The 19163-nt window shown below is 37.3% G+C and overlaps 1 long non-coding RNA gene across 1 annotated transcript; it reads left to right on the top strand.

Annotated features, from left to right (window-relative positions):
- The first annotated feature begins 12864 nt into the window (after positions 1 to 12864).
- On the top strand, positions 12865 to 13481 carry LOC112799721 (uncharacterized). Its single transcript, XR_003201189.3, has 3 exons — positions 12865 to 13147; positions 13251 to 13352; positions 13431 to 13481. It is a non-coding gene; the product is annotated as an uncharacterized lncRNA (long non-coding RNA).
- Positions 13482 to 19163: the final 5682 nt, after the last annotated feature.

Here is a 19163-nt window from a genome sequence, read left to right as displayed (position 1 = left end):
AATTCCTATTTTCTTCTTTTTAGCTTATTTTTTGCTTTTTTTCTGCTTTTTTTTCTTATTTCCTACAAAGTTTATAAAATCAAAGGATCAAAGAAATATACCATTTAAGCACAAAAGAATGCAATATTTAAGCACTAATCATCAATTTCTTGTATGAAAAAGCATAGAAAAACATGACATGATGATATGTCATCAGCGACTTAACCCTGCAAAGTTCACCTTTGCAGTAGAGACTAGAAAAATCATGGGTTTCATGTTAACACAACGAGGAATTGAGGCGAATCTGGATAAATGCTGGGATATACTTGACATGAAATGTCTGACCTGTGTTAAAGAAGTGCAACAGCTCAACGGAAGACTGGCAGCCTTGTCCATGTTTCTAGTTGGATCGGCCTTAAAATCTCTCCCCTTTTACGCCACACTAAGGAAGGGAAAGAGGTTTGAATGGACATCAGAGTGCGAGCAAGCCTTCCAGGATTTCAAAAGGTTCTGGGACGACCACCCATTCTTACCCGACCACGGGTAGGAGAAGCACTCATATTATACCTTGCAGTAGGAGGTCGGGCAACAACCTCAGCACTAGTCAGAGAAGATGGGAATGGGCAACAGCCCATCTTCTTCATCAGCAAAGCCCTACAAAGGGCCAAACTAAACTATCAAAAGATAGAAAAGTTTGCTGATGAGCGAATATTTTATACGCTTTTTAGGGGTGTTTTCACATAGTTTTTAGTAGGATCTAGCTACTTTTTAGTACATTTTTATTAGTTTTTATGCAAAAATCACATTTCTAGACTTTACTATAATTTTGTGAGTTTTTCTATGATTTCAGGTATTTTCTGGCTGAAATTGAGGGACCTGAGCAAAAATCTGATTTAGAGACTGAAAAAAGACTGCAGATGTTGTTGGATTCTGACCTCCCTGCACTCGAAATGAAATATTTGGAGCTACAAAAGCCAAAATGGCATGCTCTTAATTGCTTTGAAAAGTCGACATCTAGAGCTTTCCATAAATATATAATAATTCATACTTTGCCAAAGTTTAGACGATGCAAACTGGCGTTCAACGCCAGCTTTCTACCCTATTCTAGCGTTAAACGCCAGAAACAAGTTACAAACCAGAGTTAAACACCAAAAACAGGTTACAAACTGGCGTTTAACTCCAAGAATAGCCTATGCACATGAAAGCTTCAATTCTCAGCCCCACACACTCCAAGTGAACCCCAAAAGTGGATTTCTGCATTATCTATCTTAGTTTACTCATTTTATGTAAACCTAGGTTACTAGTGGAGTATAAAAACTACTTTTAGAGATTTACTTTTCACCTCATGACATTTTTACATTTGAAATTGTACCTTTGACGGCATGAGTCTCTAAACCCCATGGTTGGGGGTGAGGAGCTCTGCAGTGTCTCAATGAATTAATGCAAGTATTTTTGTTTTCTATTCAATCTCGCTTGTTTCTATTCTAAGATATTCGTTCGCACTTCAACATGATGAATGTGATGATCCGTGACAATTATCACCATTCTCAACCTATGAACAAGTGCCTGACAACCACTTCCGTTCTACCTTAGATTGAATGTATATCTCTTGGGTTTCTGGTTCATGAGTTTGACTGCCTCTCCTGACAATAGAACGTTCAATCCGTGAGTCCAGAGTCTTCGTGGTATAAACTAGAACCAATTGGTAGCATTCCTGAGATCTGAAAAGTCTAAACCTTGTCTGTGGTATTCCGAGTAGGATCTGGGAGGGGATGTCTATGACGAGCTTCAAACTCACGAATGTTGGGCGTAGTGATAGACGCAAAAGGAACATTGGATCCTATTCCAACACAAGTGAGAACCAACAGATGATTAGCCATGTACATGGACCTTTTTCACTGAGAGGACCACTGGTAGCCATTGACAACGGTAATCCACCAACATACATCATGCCATGGAATGAGACCTGCGTGTGTAAAGAAGAAGACAGTAGGAAAGCAGAAATTTAGAAGACATAGCATCTCCAAAACTCCAACCCATTCTCTATTACTGCATCACAAGTAATTATTTAATGTTCTTTTATTTTTTGCAGTTAAAACTAAGAACCCTATTGATATCCTGACTAAGAATAATAAGATAATCATAGCTTGCTTCAAGCCGGCAATATCCGTGGGATCGACCCTTACTCACGTAAGGTATTACTTGGACGACCCTTATTTTCATGCACCAGGTTTTTGGCGCCGTTGCTGGGGATTGTTCGAGTTTGAACAACTGACGGTTTATTTTGTTACTTAGATTAGCAAATAAAATTATCTTTTTGGTTTAGAGTCACTAGGATTGCATCTTTTATAATTCCTTTTAAAAAATTTTCTTCAAAAATAATATTTTTCTTTATTAATTGTTAGTTTCTCATTGAGTCTAGTTGCATGTTTTAAGTTTGGTGTGCTTTGTGTTTTTGTCATCTAAAAAATAGTTTTTATCTGTTCAATCCTTGTATTTGTTGAATGTGTCTATTTTCTTGGAAATAGTTGCCCCTTTGAGTCTTCCTTTCTAAAATCTTTTTTAAAATAATTTTTCTTTGATTAAATCTTGTGCCAAATTTTAAGTTTGGTGTTCTCTTGTTAATTTTTCTTTAGTTTTCGAAAATTTTATTTTGGTTTTCTAAAAATTTTAAGTTTGGTGTTCTTTCTTTTGTTCTTGTTGTTCTTATGAGTCTTCAAAGTGTTCTTGAGCCTTCTTTGTGTTTTGATCTTAAAATTTTTAAGTTTGGTGTGCCTTGATATTTTTCCTCCAAAACTTTCGAAAACAGGGAGCATTGGATCTAAAAATTTTAAGTCTTGTGTCTTTTGTGTGTTTTTCTCTTTCATAATAAAATTCAAAAATCAAAAAAATATATTTTCCTTTAACTGCTCATAACTTTCGAATCCCTTGGGTTGACTTGGTCAAAATTTTTCAAATCATATCCTTTTAAGATTTTTAAAATCGTATCTCTTTTAAAAACATCCTAACCACTTTCTCTCTCCTCACTTTTTCGAAAATCCTCATAAAATATTTTCAAATATTTTTTTATTTTAGTTTTTTTTCTATGTATTTTATTTTATTATTTCAAAAAAATTTTTAATAAATAAATATAATAAAATAAATCCACATCATCTCCCTTTCTCCATCATGGACCTATGTGGAAATGAACAGTCCAGAAGGACTCTAGGGTCATATGCTAACCCCACTACTGCTTCATATGGGAGTAGTATCTGTATACCCTCCATCGGAGTCAGTAGTTTTGAATTGAATCCTCAGCTCATTATCACGATGCAGCAAAATTGTCAGTATTCCGGTCTTCCACAGGAAGAACCTACTGAGTTTCTGGCACAGTTCTTACAAATTACTGACACAGTATATGATAAGGAAGTAGATCAGGATGTCTACAGATTATTACTGTTTCCATTTGCTGTAAAAGACCAAGCTAATAGGTGGTTAAATAACCAACCTAAAGCTAGCATAAGAACATGAAAACAGTTATCAGACAAATTCTTGAATCAATATTTCCCTCCTAAGAGGATGACACAGCTAAGACTGGACATCCAAGGCTTTAAACAAGAGGATAATAAATCCATTTACAACCCTTGGGAGTGGTACAGAAAGATGCTAAGGAAATGCCCCTCTGAAATGTTTTCAGAATGGGTGCAGTTAGACATCTTCTACTACGGGCTTACAGCAAAAGCTCAGATATCTCTAGACAATTCAGCTGGTGGATCTATACACATGAGAAAAATAATTGAAGAGGCTCAAGAGCTTATTGATACAGTTGCTAGAAATCAGCATCTGTACTTAAGTAGTGAGTCCTCTATAAAAGAAGAGGCTAAGGCAGTGTCCACTGAACTTAGTCCTCTAGAACAAGTTGCTGAAATTAATCAGCATTTATGTTATCTGATAGAACAGTTGGCCGAATTTAAAGAGATGTTACAAGACACTAAGGATGCTAACAAGAATATGGAAGCACAACTTGACCAGACAAGACAGCAGTTATCAAAACAGATAATAGAAGAGTGCCAAGCAATTCAATTAAAGAGTGGAAAAACATTGAATACCTCAGCTCAAAGAAGCAGAAAGCCAAGAAAAGAACAAATAATAGAGGATGAGCAGACTGCTACCAAAATCCCTCTGAGGATAGTAAGAGCCCAAAGAGGAATGATTCTGGCGTTCAAATATCAGCAAAGGGTGAAAAACTAGCGTTAAATCCCAGTGGACGCCCAGTTCTGGCATTCAAACGCCAGAAAAGGGAGAAAAATTGGCGTTAAACGCCCAACCCATGTTCAGTTCTGGCGTTCAAACGCCAGAAAAGGGAGGGAATCTGGCGTTAAACGCCAATCCAGCCCCCAATCCTGACGTTCAAATGCCTATGAGGGGTCAGACACTTGCAAGTGCTGATAATCACTTCCTCAAGAAGGCTTCTCAACCTACCTCTGTAGGAAATAAACCTGCAGCAACCATGGTTGAAGAATACAAAGCCAAAATACCTTATCCTCAGAAACTCCGCCAAGTCGAAACAGGATAAACAATTTGCCCGCTTTGCAGACTATATCAGGACACTTGAAATCAAGATTCTGTTTGCAGAGGCACTTGAGCAAATATCCTCTTATGCTAAGTTCATGAAAGAGATCTTAAGTCATAAGAAGGATTGGAGAGAAACTGAAAAAGTTTTTCTCACTGAAGAATGCTGTGCAATCATTTTAAAGAGCTTACTAGAGAAGCTTAATGACCCTGGAAGCTTTATGATACCATGCACATTAGAGGGTACCTGTACCAAGACAGCTCTATGTGATCTTGGGGCAAGTATCAACCTAATTCCTGCATCCACTATCAGAAAGCTTGTCTTGATTGAAGAGGTCAAACCAACCAGGATATATCTTCAACTTGCTAATGGCTCCATTAAATACCCATCAGGCGTGATTGAAGACATGATTGTCACAGTTGGGCCATTCACCTTTCCCACTGACTTTGTAGTGCTGGAAATGGAGGAGCACAAGAGTGCAACTCTCATTCTAGAATGACCTTTCCAAGCAACTGGAAGAACCCTCATTGACGTCCAAAAAGGGGAAGTAACCCTGAGAGTCAATGAGGATGAGTTTAGGCTGAATGCTATTGAAGCAATGAAGCACCGAGACACATCAAATGATTGCATACGTGTTGATATTATTGACTCCCTGGTACAGGAGATCAGTAAGGTTGAGAGCCTCGAATCAGAACTAGAGGATATCTTTAAAGATGCTCAGCCTGATCTGGAAGAACCAGAAGAAATAAAAGAACCTCTGAAAATTCCTCAGGAAGAGGAGAAACCTTATAAACCCGAGCTCAAACCACTACCACCATCCCTAAAATATGCATTTCTGGGAGAAGGTGAAACTTTTCCTGTAATCATAAGCTCTACCTTAGTGCCATAGGAAGAGAAAGCAGTAATTCAGGTGCTAAGGCCACACAAGACAGCTCTTGGGTGGTCCATTAGTGATCTCAAGGGCATTAGCCCAGCCAGATGCATATACAAGATCTTACTGGAGGATAATGCCAAACCAGTGGTTCAACCACAAAGGCGGCTGAATCCAGCCATGAAGGAGGTGGTGCAGAAAGAGGTCACTAATTACTAGAGGCTGGGATTATTTATCCCATTTTTGATAGCCCTTGGGTGAGCCCTGTCCAAGTTGTACCTAAAAAGGGAGGCATAACAGTGGTTCATAATGAAAAAAAGGAACTGGTTCCGACAAGAACAGTTACAGGGTGACGTATGTGTATTGACTACAGAAGACTCAATACAGCCACCAGAAAGGGCCATTTACCTTTACCATTCATAGACCAAATGCTAGAAAGGCTAGCCGGTCATGACTATTACTACTTTCTGGATGGCTACTCAAGCTACAACCAAATTGTAGTATATCTCCAGGATCAACAGAAAACAGCATTCACATGTCCATCTGGAGTATTTGCCTATAGAAGGATGCCATTTGGTCTGTGTAATCCACCGGCAACCTTTCAGAGATGCATGCACTCCATCTTCTTTTATATGGTGAAAAATTTTCTGGAAGTCTTCATGAATGACTTCTCAGTATTTGGAGACTCATTCAGCTCCTGTCTTGATCATCTAGCACTTGTTCTGAAAAGATGCCAAGAGACTAACCTGGTTTTAAACTGGAAAAAATGTCACTTTATGGTGACTGAAGGAATTGTCCTTGGGCATAAAATTTCGAACAAAGGCATAGAGGTGGATCAAGCTAAGGTGGAGTTAATCGAAAAATTACCACCATCTACCAATGTTAAGGTAATCAGAAGTTTTTTGGGACATGCAGGATTCTATAGGAGGTTTATAAAGGATTTTTCAAAAATCACAAAACCTCTGAGAAACCTGCTAGCTGCTGATACACCATTTGTCTTTGACACAGAGTGTTTGCAGGCATTTGAGACTTTGAAGGCTAAGCTGGTCACAGTGCTTATCATTTCTTCCCCGGATTAGACATTACCATTTGAACAAATGTGTGACGCCATTGACCATGCTATTGGTGCAGTATTAGGACAAAGGCATGACAAGCTTCTGCACGTCATTTACTACGCCAGCCGTGTTTTAAATGACACGCAGAAAAATTACACAACCATAGAAAAGGAATTGCTTGCAGTGGTTTATGCCATTGACAAGTTTAGATCCTATTTGGTAGGATCAAAAGTGATTGTGTACACTAACCATGCTGCTCTTAAATATCTACTTACAAAGTAGGATTCAAAACTCAGGCTCATAAGATGGGTGTTGCTTCTGCAAGAGTTTGATATAGAAATAAGAGACAGAAAAGGGATAGAGAATCAAGTAGAAGATCACCTGTCCAGGATAGAACCAGTAGAAGGGATGTCTCTACCCCTCACTGAGATCTCTGAAACCTTTTCGGATGAGCAACTCTTTGCCATTCAGGAGGTGCCATGGTTTGCAGACATCGCAAACTATAAATCTGCAAGATTCATTCACAAGGAGTTCAGCAGGCAGCAAAAGAAAAAACTACTTTTTGATGCGAAATACTACTTGTGGGATGAACCATATCTCTTTAAGAGATGCGCAGATGGACTAATCCGTAGGTGCGTGCCTAGAGAGGAGGCGCAGAAGATCCTATGGCATTGCCATGGATCACAATATGGAGGACATTTCGGAGGTGAGCGAATAGCCACCAAAGTCCTCCAATGTGGGTTCTACTGGCCTACAATCTATAGAGACTCCCGAGAGTTTGTATGTAACTGTGACAGCTGCCACTGAGCTGGTAATCTGCCTCATGGCTATGCCATGCCTCAACAAGAGATCTTAGAGATTGAGTTGTTTGATGTATGGGGTATTGACTTCATGGGGCCTTTCCCACCATCATACTCAAACATTTACATTTTGGTGACAGTAGACTATGTATCTAAATCGGTGGAGGCAATTGCAACACCCACTAACGATACTAAGATAGTACTGAAGTTTCTCTAGAAACATATCTTTAGTAGATTTGGTGTCCCTAGAGCTCTAATCAGTGATTGAGGCACTTATTTCTACAATAAACAGCTTTATACTGCCATGGTCCGATATGGAATTAGCCACAAGGTGGCAACTCCATGTCATCCACAGACCAATGGGCAGGCTGAAGTCTCCAATAGAGAACTAAAAAGAATCCTAGAACGGACTGTAATTGCCCATAGAAAGGATTGGGCAAAGAGCTTGGATGATGCTCTTTGGGCATACAAAACAGCATTCAAGACTCCTATAGGAACCTCTCCATACCAGCTTGTGTATGGGAAGGCCTGTCACCTGCCCGTGGAACTGGAACATAAAGCCTACTGGGCAACCAGTTTCCTAAACCTTGATGCCAAATTAGCTGGAGAGAAAAGATTGCTCCAGCTGAATGAGCTAGAGGAATTCAGACTCAATGCTTTTGAAAATGCCAAAATTTACAAGGAGAAAGCAAAGAGATGGCATGATAAGATCATGTCATCTAGAGTCTTTGAGCCAGGACAAAAGCTTCTGCTGTTTAACTCTAGGCTCAGACTATTCCCAGGGAAACTAAAATCCCGGTGGAGAAGACCATATGTGATTACAAGCGTGTCACCATATTGATATGTAGAGCTTCAGGATATTGATTCTGACAAAAAGTTCATTGTTAATGGACAGAGAGTCAAACATTATCTTGAAAGCAATTTTGAGCAAGAATGCTCAAAACTGAGACTAGATTAAAGCTCAATAAGGTCCAGCTAAAGACAATAAAGAAGCGCTTGTTGGGAGGCAACCCAGCCATTACTGTAGTTTATTTGTTATTTAAATAATAATTATAGGAGTTTATTAAATTATCATCAGAACTAATTCTCATTTACAGGAGTTCACAGAGTTACAGAAGGATTCAGAGCAGAGAGCAGAGAAAAGAAGCTCACTGGCATGAAAACGCCAGTAAGAGGCACTTTTGGGCATTAAATGCCATAACGGGCACCATTCTGGGCGTTTAACGCCAGAACTGCAGCATCCTGGGTGTTTAGAAAAATGCCCAGTGATAAAGATTTTCTGGCGTTTAATGCCAGCCAAGGTACCTGGCTGGGCATTAAATGCCCAAAACAAGCAGCAATTGGGCGTTAAACGCCCAAAACAAGCAGCGTTTGGGCGTTTAATGCCATGAACGTGGAGGGGAGGTAATTTTGTTTTCCAACCCAATTTTTTTATTTTTTATGTTTTCATCCATAATTTCTTGCATAAAAATATTTCAAATCCTCATCTTTCAATTTCAAATTTCAAAAAAATAAATAAATAACTCTTAATCCTAAGAATCTTTTCTTCTTTTCAAAATCTTTTTCAAAATTCATATATCTTTTTAATTACTTTTTAAATCTTTTTCAAAATTCATATATCTTTTTAATATCTTTTCAAATATTTTTTTAACGCATCATACTATCTTTTCAAATTTAGATTTATCTTTTTCAAAACACTTTCATAACTATTCAATTTTAAAATTACATCTTTTGCATATCATAATTATCTTTATACAAATCATATCTTCTATCATATCTTTTTCAAAATTTTTGAACCCACCCCCTCCTTTTTAATAAACATTCAGCCACCCCCTCTCCTCCACAATTCAAATTTGGCTCTCCTCCTTCTCCTCTCTTTTCCTTTCTTTTGCTTGAGGATAATCAAACCTCTAAGTTTGGTGTGTTGTGCGTGATCACTGAGCTAAGACTTACTAAGATCATGGCTCCTAGGGGAAAACAAACCACTTCAACAGGCAAGAAAGAGAATAATCTAAGACCACTTTGGAATCAAGAGAGGTTCTTAACCAAGGAACATTCGGACCATTACCACAAAATAATGGGTCTAAGGTCAGTGATCCTGAAAGTTAAATTCGATCTAAAAGAAGAAAAATATCTGGAGATCAAAGAGAAAATTCAAAACAGAGGCTGGGAAATTATAGTTAATCCTGAGACAAAGGTGGGTAGAAACATGGTTCAAGAATTCTACTCAAATATGTGGCCAACAGAGAGGCAGAGAATGATTGGAACCGCTTTCTATACCTTTCTAACCATGGTCAGAGGGAAGATGATTTACTTCCACCTTAACAAAATAAAAGAGGTCTTCAAGCTGCCTCAACTACAAGATGATCCAGAATCCTTTAATAGGAGAATGGTGTGTGATGATAAGCGCTTGGACCAAATTCTAGAGGACATATGCATCCCCGGAACCAAATGGACAACCAACACAAAAGGTGTTCCAAACCAACTCAAGAGAGGGGATCTAGAACCAATTGCTAGGGGCTGGCTAGATTTCATTGGGTGTTCTAAACTGCCTACTAGCAACCGCTCAGAAGTCACTATCAAGAGAGCACTAATGATACATTGTATTATATAAGCAAGGAAACGAAGTGGAGATTCATCAACTGATTTCTTGTGAGCTCTACACAATTGCAAATAAGAACTCCAACGATGCCAAATTGGCTTACCTAAACTTGATTTCTCTGCTATGGAAAGAGGCTGGGGTGAAGATTAGAGTAGATGAGTTCATCCCAGTCGAACATCCAATCACCAAGAAGTCAATGTTGGGACAACAAGTACAGGAAAACTCCATCAAAAGGAGGGCGCAGGAGTTCCTCCCAGAAATCCCTCAGATTGACTATTGGACCTGCCTAGAAGCATCTGTTACCAAGCTACAAGAAACTATGGATCAACTCAAGGAAGAACAGCAGAATCAAAATAGTATGATCTGCAAACTGCTTAAGGAACAGGAGAAGCAAGGGCGTGAACTACAGGAGCTGAAGCGCCAGAAGCTTTCTCTTGCAGGTCCAGACAACCCACAAATTGAAGGAGCATCCATCTCCCAAAATAAAGGTTGTTGAGTCCTAATCTTAACTCTGTGATAATTTCTTCTATTAGAAATCTATTTTAAGAGTCATATGAGTAGTAGTAGTTAGTATTTTTATTTTTAGTTTTATCATCTCCAGGTAAGCTATAATTTATTTTTCTCATCATCATTAAACATGAATAAAATAGCAGATAATTTTAGAATAAGGAGGCAATTTTTTTTTCGAGTTCTCAATAAGAAAAATTCAAATTATTTATATGTGGTAGCAACACTTTTTGTCTTCTGAACGAATGCTTAAACAGTGCATATTTTTTATCTTGTTGTTTATGAATGTTAAAACTGTTGGCTCTTGAAAGAATGATGAAAAAGAGAAATGTTATTAATAATCTAAAAAATTATAAAATTGATTCTTGAAGCAAGAAAAAGCAGTGAAAAAAAATAAAAGAAAAAGAAAAAGAAAATGCCAATAGCGCTTAAAACCAAAAGGCAAGGGTAAAAAGGATCCAAGGCTTTGAGCATGAATGGATAGAAGGGCCTAAAGGAATAAAATCCTGGCCTAAGCAGCTGAACCCAGCTGTCCCTAACCATGTGCTTGTGGCATGCAGGTCCAAGTGAAAAGCTTGAGACTGAGTGGTTAAAGTCGTGATCCAAAAGAGTGTGCTTAAGAACTCTGGACACCTAACAATTAGGGACTTTAGCAAAGCTGAGTCAGAATCTGAAAAGGTTCACCCAGTTTTGTGTCTGTGATATTTATGTATCCGGTGGTAATACTGGAAGACAAATTGCTTAGGGCCACGGCCAAGACTCATAAAGTAGTTGTGTTCAAGAATCAACATACTAAACTAGGAGAATCAATAACACTATCTGAACTCTGAGTTCCTATGGATGCCAATCATTCTAACCTTCAAGCGATGAAGTGAGATGTCAAAACTGTTCAGAAGCAAAAAGCTACTAGTCTCGCTCATCTAATTAGAATTGAGCTTCATGTAAAACTCTGAGATTGCCTCTTGATCTTTGTGCTATCCTATTTTATTTATCTAGTTATTTGGGGACAAGCAACAGTTTAAGTTTGGTGTTGTGATGAGCGGATATTTTATACGCTTTTTGGGGGTGTTTTCACATAGTTTTTAGTAGGATCTAGCTATTTTTTTGTACATTTTTATTAGTTTTTATACAAAACTCACATTTCTGGACTTTACTATGAGTTTGTGTATTTTTATGTGATTTCAGGTATTTTCTGGCTGAAATTGAGGGACCTGAGTAAAAATCTGATTTAGAGGCTGAAAAAGGACTGCAGATGCTGTTGGATTCTGACCTCCCTGCACTCGAATTGGAATTTTTGGAGCTACAGAAGCCCAAATAGCGCGCTCTTAATTGCGTTAGAAAGTAGACATACAGGGCTTTCCAGCAATATATAATAGTCCATACTTTGCCCAAGTTTAGACGACGCAAACTGGCGTTCAACGCCAGCTTTCTGCCCTATTCTGGCGTTAATTCACTACAAGAAAAACACCCATTCAGCCACACTTTTTTTAGGCAACATTTGAAAAGCGTAGCCTATTCTTAGAATAGGCTACGCTTTTCTCCATGTTTCCTTTTTGTAGGAGAATAGGAAACACATTTGTGGCATCACTTGAAAAGCGTCTCCTTAGATGTTATAGATATCACTTATAAAGCGTAGCCTTATCTTAAGAGCTATGGCTTCACTTTTTTAACCAAAGGGAGCGCTTTTAAAGAGTAACCTATTTGTTATGTTTTGGGTACGCTTTAAAAGCGTTGCCTAATGTAAAAACCCCAAATACACGTATATAGGACTTAGTGAAATTTTTTTTGTTTCTTCTTCATCGAAGCCCTTCAGTCTTTCATTCCTTCTCTCCTACCCAAAGCACATAACACCCAGTGAATTTTTCCCCCTCTTCCCCCTTTCCCCTGCGCTATCATCGTTTCGCACAAAGCTAAGAGTTCATAGCTCTGCTACGCCATCACATGGCTCTTCTCCTTGCACCACATCCTCACACGGCTCTGCTATGCCACGCCACGCCACCACCGCGGCTCTGTTACACCGCACCGCCACCGAAGCTCTGCTACTTCGCAAGGACGCCGAAGCTCTGCTACTTCGCAAGGACACCGCAGCTCTCTTACGTCGCACCACCTCCTCGCCGTGCTCTTCTGCTTTGCTCCGCGTCTCCTTTGCTAATCCTGCTGCCTCTGCTCCGTCTATCCCTGCTCGATTCGCTCTCTCATCGACGACAGGTAGGCTTTTAATTCTTTTTTCCTGATTTAGGCAATTAGGGTTCTTAATTCCCACTAGCCTGTGTTAAATTTAATTAGGGTTCCTATATCACAATTTCATTTTTTAATTGGGATTTTTCTATGTCTGGTTCAATTTCTGCCATGCTGTCTGTGTTAGAAGCTTTTTCGTGTCACATTTGAGCATTGCTTGTTATTATTAGTGTTGAATTCTAGTTTTGTTCTTTATTCAATTCTAATGAATTGGGGGTTTTAGCTTTCTCGTGTCATACCTACTGGATATGACCCTTGTTAATATGCTTCGTTGTAAGATCATAGAGCTAAGGGTGTTCGAAACTGATTCTAATGGAGACGATAATATTATCAGCTTTTATTCGGAATAATTCCAGTTCCTGCTGTTGATTGGATTGGCAAAATTAATATAAAATCAATAGAGACAGGACTTGAGGCTGATTTATCTTACAAATCAACTCATTCTTTTCTTGGATTTGGTGGAAATCAGAAAGTGGTCAAAGGGAAGATCCTTAATTCATAAACTTTGAATGTTCTGTATGAAGTTGATGGTCATTGGGATAGGTATTATATTGTCTTTAAAATTTTTTCACTTATCGATTCTTAAACAATTAATTCTATTCTATGTTAGATTTATGCTACTTTCATAACCATTTTGATGGGGCAGAACAATAAAGTGAAGGATACAAATAACAGGAATGCGAGAGTGATATATGATGCAAAAGAAGTCATTAATGGGCTGCAAGCACCAATTGTTAAGGATGCAGAGGTAACATATATAAGACTATTCTCTATGTTAAGCACCAATTTCAAGATTTCAGAGATTTTAGTTGATTTATGTTTGCAGCACCAATCAGATGGATAATGTGGATAAGAGACCAAGGATGTTGAGGAGCCCAAAATACACCAACAAGCGTGTTGATGAAGTATTTTCGGCCAGAAAGTCCAAGTTTGGAGTTGTTTCTGGAAAAGAAAATGCAAAGGTTATTTTATTTGCCAAACTCATGATTCTTATTCAGCTTGGTTGGTTTACTTCTTCATTCAATCACAGTTCTCTCATTATTTTATAGTTATCGAGGTTAAAGTTTGAACAAATTAAAATTGTTACTATCTTACTATGTTCAGGAAAATCCATCTTTGGAGAAAACTACTACTAGTAACTTGAAGAATGTTTTGGTTTTTTCTACTTCAGCTGCCAAGAGACAGCAAGGGAGTTCATGGTTTGCCTCATTGTCTATTCATCACTTGATATCATTGTCAACTTTTCACTATTTTTTATTCTATTCATAATTGTTGGCAGCATGGAGAATTCTGCTACTTCAGGTGAAGTTAACAATGATGGTGTATTGCAAGCTTGTCAAACAACTGCCGAGTGTAGCCAAGTCAATTTTCGAAGTGTTTCTGAACTTTTCTCAGCTGCTGATAAATCTTCTGGATTGACTGCAGTTGATGTGGTATGAAATCATAAGTTGTGGGATTATAATTTAGATTCTGTATTTTAAGGAGGTTATCACTTAATATTATAGGGCAAAGCATTAAGAGGTCTGGCTGCACCAAAGTCATGTGCCCGAACTGGTTTAGCTGCTGACTCAACTGAAAGATGTGGGGATATGATATCAAGCTTTGCAGCCAATTCCATATCCGAATACCATATTCTCGGCCAGAAAGCTCCTCTGGATCTTACTTTAAAGACCGGTATGCGGGTGATATCATCCTCTTCTTTGAATTGGTGAAAGGATATATATTTTTGTGCTTTGTAAAGATTTCTTTTACTTGCTAGCACACTATGGTTCCAATATCCTTGTTGTGTCCTTTGTTTTCATTCTGCATAAACCATATTTATATCCAAGTTTCAGGGTCCATAGGTCACTTACACATCATATCAAGCCCAAATTCTCCTTCCCGCCATGTACTACAACAGGTCAAAATGTGAGAGGCTCCCAGGGCTTCAAGGTTTTGCACTCATGGATGTATCCTCAATCCATCCTGCCACCATCTCTCACATCAGTGCTAAGCTCATCAACAGAAGATGCAGGTTTGTCAAGTAGCTTTCAAACGGATCCCATTCCTTGCCTGCATATCATCTTCCTCTCCATTTTTCACAAGTTACAATATTCTCTTTTTTATGCAATAGAATTGGAGTTCTTAAGGAAACGACAAGTTGCTTGGGAAGAATCATTCCAGGACCTCTATTACATGCTTTGAAATAACACATGTGGCATCTTTTATGGTAATTATATGTTCTTTTTACTTTGCTATTTCCTTTATCCTTTTTATGTTGCTGTGCTATCCTTTTGAATTCTCATTAGTGTCAGTGTTTTGTGATATTGTTTAAATGTTTTATGCATAATGATGAACTATCATAATCAAAATGCACTTGTTTCTTCACTAGTATAGGCTAGGCTTTTTCTTCTGTGAATTTGTGTATTTATACATGTTTTACTCCCTTTTACAGTTTGCACTTCTCAGTTTGTCGTAAAGGAATATTGGCATGTCTCTAATCATGCATACTTTATGTAAAATTTATTAAATCTTAGTTATTTCACATTTTAATTCTTAAGTAGTTGGTTTACTTTCTTGTGAAAAGTAATGTATGATGAAACTTGTGTTACAGTTTGCCACTATCCTGGATTCCTGGGTATAAAACTATAAATAGTACCAAAAAATAGTTTATCAATAAATCAACACTTAAAGTAAAATCAGGAATGTTGAAATTAAGAACTTGCACATGTTTCTTTTACAGCAGCGAATAATCATGCTAACATGCTAGGAATTGAAGTAAACCAGCCTTGGCATGCAAACCAACAGAAGTTTATGAAAAGAAGTGTCAGCCTTGATCGCAGTTAATCTTAAAATTGATATTGTTCAATATAACGAAAAACTTTTTCTTTTGTAACTGAATTCCTTCTTCCATTCGACATTTTCCGTATAGTTAATGTTCATTAATCTTGCCTCCACCAAAAATAGTTTCAACTTGTACACACTCTCTCTCGCTTTCAGAAACTGTGCATTTACCAAACTTCTTTTTTTCCTTTTACTAATGCTAAGGTAAAGGTAAACCATGATAAGAAAAAAAAAACAAGAGTTTTGTTACTAATGATTTATTACATTTTCAATCCCATTCATTTCAGTTATAACATATAACTTAAGCATAAGGCTATTTCTCCTTGTATTTTGTTTCTCATTTCTACACTTTATAAATTGGTGTCCTTTCTTGTCTGTGTATATTCCAGGCCAAAATTGTAGATTTTTTAACATGCAAGTGAAAGTAGAAGCTGATGAATTTAAAATTTAAAAATTCGTAGACAATGTTTATGAACTGATCAGGTTTTAAATTTAACTTTTTTATTTTTAAATAGAAGCTATTTGAATTTGTGTGCTTTTTATGCAACTTCAACTAAATAGTTGTTTCTATGGGTGGTTAACTTTTCTAAGTAACTACATGTTTGAATTCCTGTGTAGAAAAGCTCTGGATCATGGTTGTGGCCAAAGCTTTTCTCTATTGCTTTTGCCCAAACCCTAGTTTTGGAGTTGCAACTCCATTGCTTTCTTGTTCTTGCATGTTAAAAAAATATCATTTCTACATTTTATAAATTGGTGTCCTTTCTTACCTAAACTAATATATATTTTTTAAAAAAAAGTTTGTTCAATGTGTTTAATTAATATTTATTTTGCAGGGGATAGATTTTTCTGGTTTAGGGATGAGGAATTTGCTAGACAGACTGTTGCTGGCCTCAACCCACTTAGCATAAGTTTGGTGGAGGTATATGCGTGTTTTCACCATTATTTTGTTTTAGACTCATTAGTTGGATTCATTTTATTAACAAGCGTGCTTGTGCACCACACAGATTGTGATGATAATTCTTGATTAATTATTTTGTAATTTATCTTTGATTAATTATTGATAAAAACTAGATTGCCTGCTAACAATTTAGGTCCATAATTTACTGTTGTGGCTTTCTGGGTATGTCTGATTCAATGTTTTTAAAAGGGAATGCATGCCATGGAATTTGAAACTTGTAGTGATTTTGTTGATTGGCAATGAGAACTATTTACTGTATAGTTTAGAGAACTGTGTGAGGGATTATGCTTCTTTTTGTTAAGGGGATAAACAAAAGGTTATGAAAGAGGACCGTATTACTTGTGAGGGAATCGTGAATATAGAGTTGGCCGAGTTTTAGCATTGTTAACTACTTGCAAGCTCTTGGAGTAAGGGGTGGACATGTTCTATGGCATGATATAGTAATATTTTGGAGGTTAAGAATTGATCATGCCATGTCACAAGAGAATTATTCTGGATGCGTTTTACCGAGTGATAGTCAATATTCAAATTCAGTAGATAAAATAGATTAATGCTCTGAGGCTTAGCAAAATTTACAATCACAAATTGCTTGTCAAACTATATGAAAAGTTGTTTTGGAATATAAGGTAGCAGTGCACTATCGTTGTGATTCATGAATGTTGCATGCATATAGATCCTTGTGCATATATCTTTGGTATTCTTCAAGTCAAGGCTAATGCTAGCAAGTTAATTCCATAGCTATTAATGTATGATTAAGCAGGGTAAGATAATTCCAAGTTAATTCCACTTATGCGCACTTTTCTATATAATTATGCAGGGTAACAATGAAGATTAAGCAATGAAGATTAAGCTGACTATTATTGTGGTTTATTGACTAAGATAGTGTGTTATTTAGAATCTTTGCATGTATGGTTGACTAATGACTTTTATTAGAAGATACTTTTATTGGCTAAGTGATATTATGGTTTTCATATGGCTATGCTTACTTTAGTGCGAGATGTATGAATTTTTACAGTTAACTTCATTCTAATACTTTTGGATCAATATTATAAATATATTTTGGTTAGAGATAATTTTTATTATTTAAAGAAATTATTTAGTATAATTATATATTTATTTTTATTTTGTAATATTCAACTCATTTAAATAAAAATGCAGAATTATTATACATGTAATTATATTAGCTATTATGTTGTATTAATAATTATTATATATATATATATATATATATATATATATATATATATATATATATATATATATACAAAAAAAAACGAGACCTAAGGCTACACTTATATACAGTAGCTATAGTATACAAAAAATAGGGACCTAAGGCTACGCTTATAAAAAGTAGATATGGTATACAATGTGGCTACGCTTTACAGGTGATGCAGTAGCGTTGAAAAGCGTAGCCTATTCTGGAAAAATGAAAGCTGAAAAGCGTAGCCTTTGGTCCTGGACAGCATCACTTGAAAAGCGTAGCCTATTCCCAAACGCCAAAAGCGTAGCCCTTGGTGCAGAAAAGCGTAGCCTTTGAGAATAGGCAACGGCCGAATAGGAATCACCTCAAAAAGCGTAGCCGTAGCCCAAAAAGCGTAGCCGTAGCCTAAGGCATCATTTTTTTTCACTTTTAGCTACACTTTTCAAGTGTACCTGAATGGGTGTTTTTCTTGTAGTGTAAACGCCAGAAACAAGTTACAAACCAGAGTTAAACGCCAAAAACAGGTTACAAACTGGCGTTTAACTCCAATAATAGCCTATGCACGTGAAAGCTTCAATGCTTAGCCCTAGCACACTCCAAGTGGGCCCTAGAAGTGGATTTCTGCATTATCTATCTTAGTTTACTCATTTTCTGTAAACCTAGGTTACTAGTGGAGTATAAAAACTACTTTTAGAGATCTACTTTGCACCTCATGACATTTTTACATATGAAATTATACCATGGTTGGTGGTGAGGAGCTCTACAGTGTCTCAATGAATTAATGCAAGTATTTCTGTTTTCTATTCAATCTCGCTTATTTCTATTCTAAGATATTCGTTCGCACTTCAACATGATGAATGTGATGATCTGTGACAATCATCACCATTCTCAACCTATGAACGCATGCCTGACAACAGAGCGTTCGATCCGTGAGTCCAGAGTCTTCGTGGTATAAGCTAGAACCAATTGGTAGCATTCCTGAGATTTGGAAAGTCTAAACCTTGTCTGTGGTATTCCGAGTAGGATCTGGGAGGGGATGTCTGTGATGAGCTTCACACTCACGAATGTTGGGCATAGTGACAGACGCAAAAGGATCACTGAATCCTATTCCAACACAAGTGAGAACCAACAGATGATTAGCCATGTACATGGACCCTTTTCATTGAGAGGACGGCTGGTAGCCATTGACAACAGTGATCCACCAACATACAGCTTGCTATGGAAGGAGACCTTCGTGTGTGAAGAAGAAGACAGTAAGAAAGCAGAAATTCAGAAGACAGAGCATCTCCAAAACTCCAACCCATTCTTCATTATTGCATAACAAGTAATTATTTAATGTTCTTTTATTTTTCGCAATTAAAACTAAGAACCCTATTGATATTCTGACTAAGAATAATAAGATAACCATAGCTTGCTTCAAGCTGGCAATCTCCGTGGGATCGACCCTTACTCACGTAAGGTATTACTTGGACGACACAGTGCACTTGCTGGTTAGTTGTGCGGAATTACAAAGTGTGATTGTAATTTTCATGCACCATTTGCCTATGCTCTCATACTAACATCTCGACGACTTCGCC

The sequence above is a fragment of the Arachis hypogaea genome, chromosome 5 (genome assembly GCF_003086295.3).
Source record: "Arachis hypogaea cultivar Tifrunner chromosome 5, arahy.Tifrunner.gnm2.J5K5, whole genome shotgun sequence".
Lineage (NCBI taxonomy): Eukaryota > Viridiplantae > Streptophyta > Magnoliopsida > Fabales > Fabaceae > Arachis > Arachis hypogaea.
This window is presented reverse-complemented; position numbering and strand designations above follow the sequence as displayed.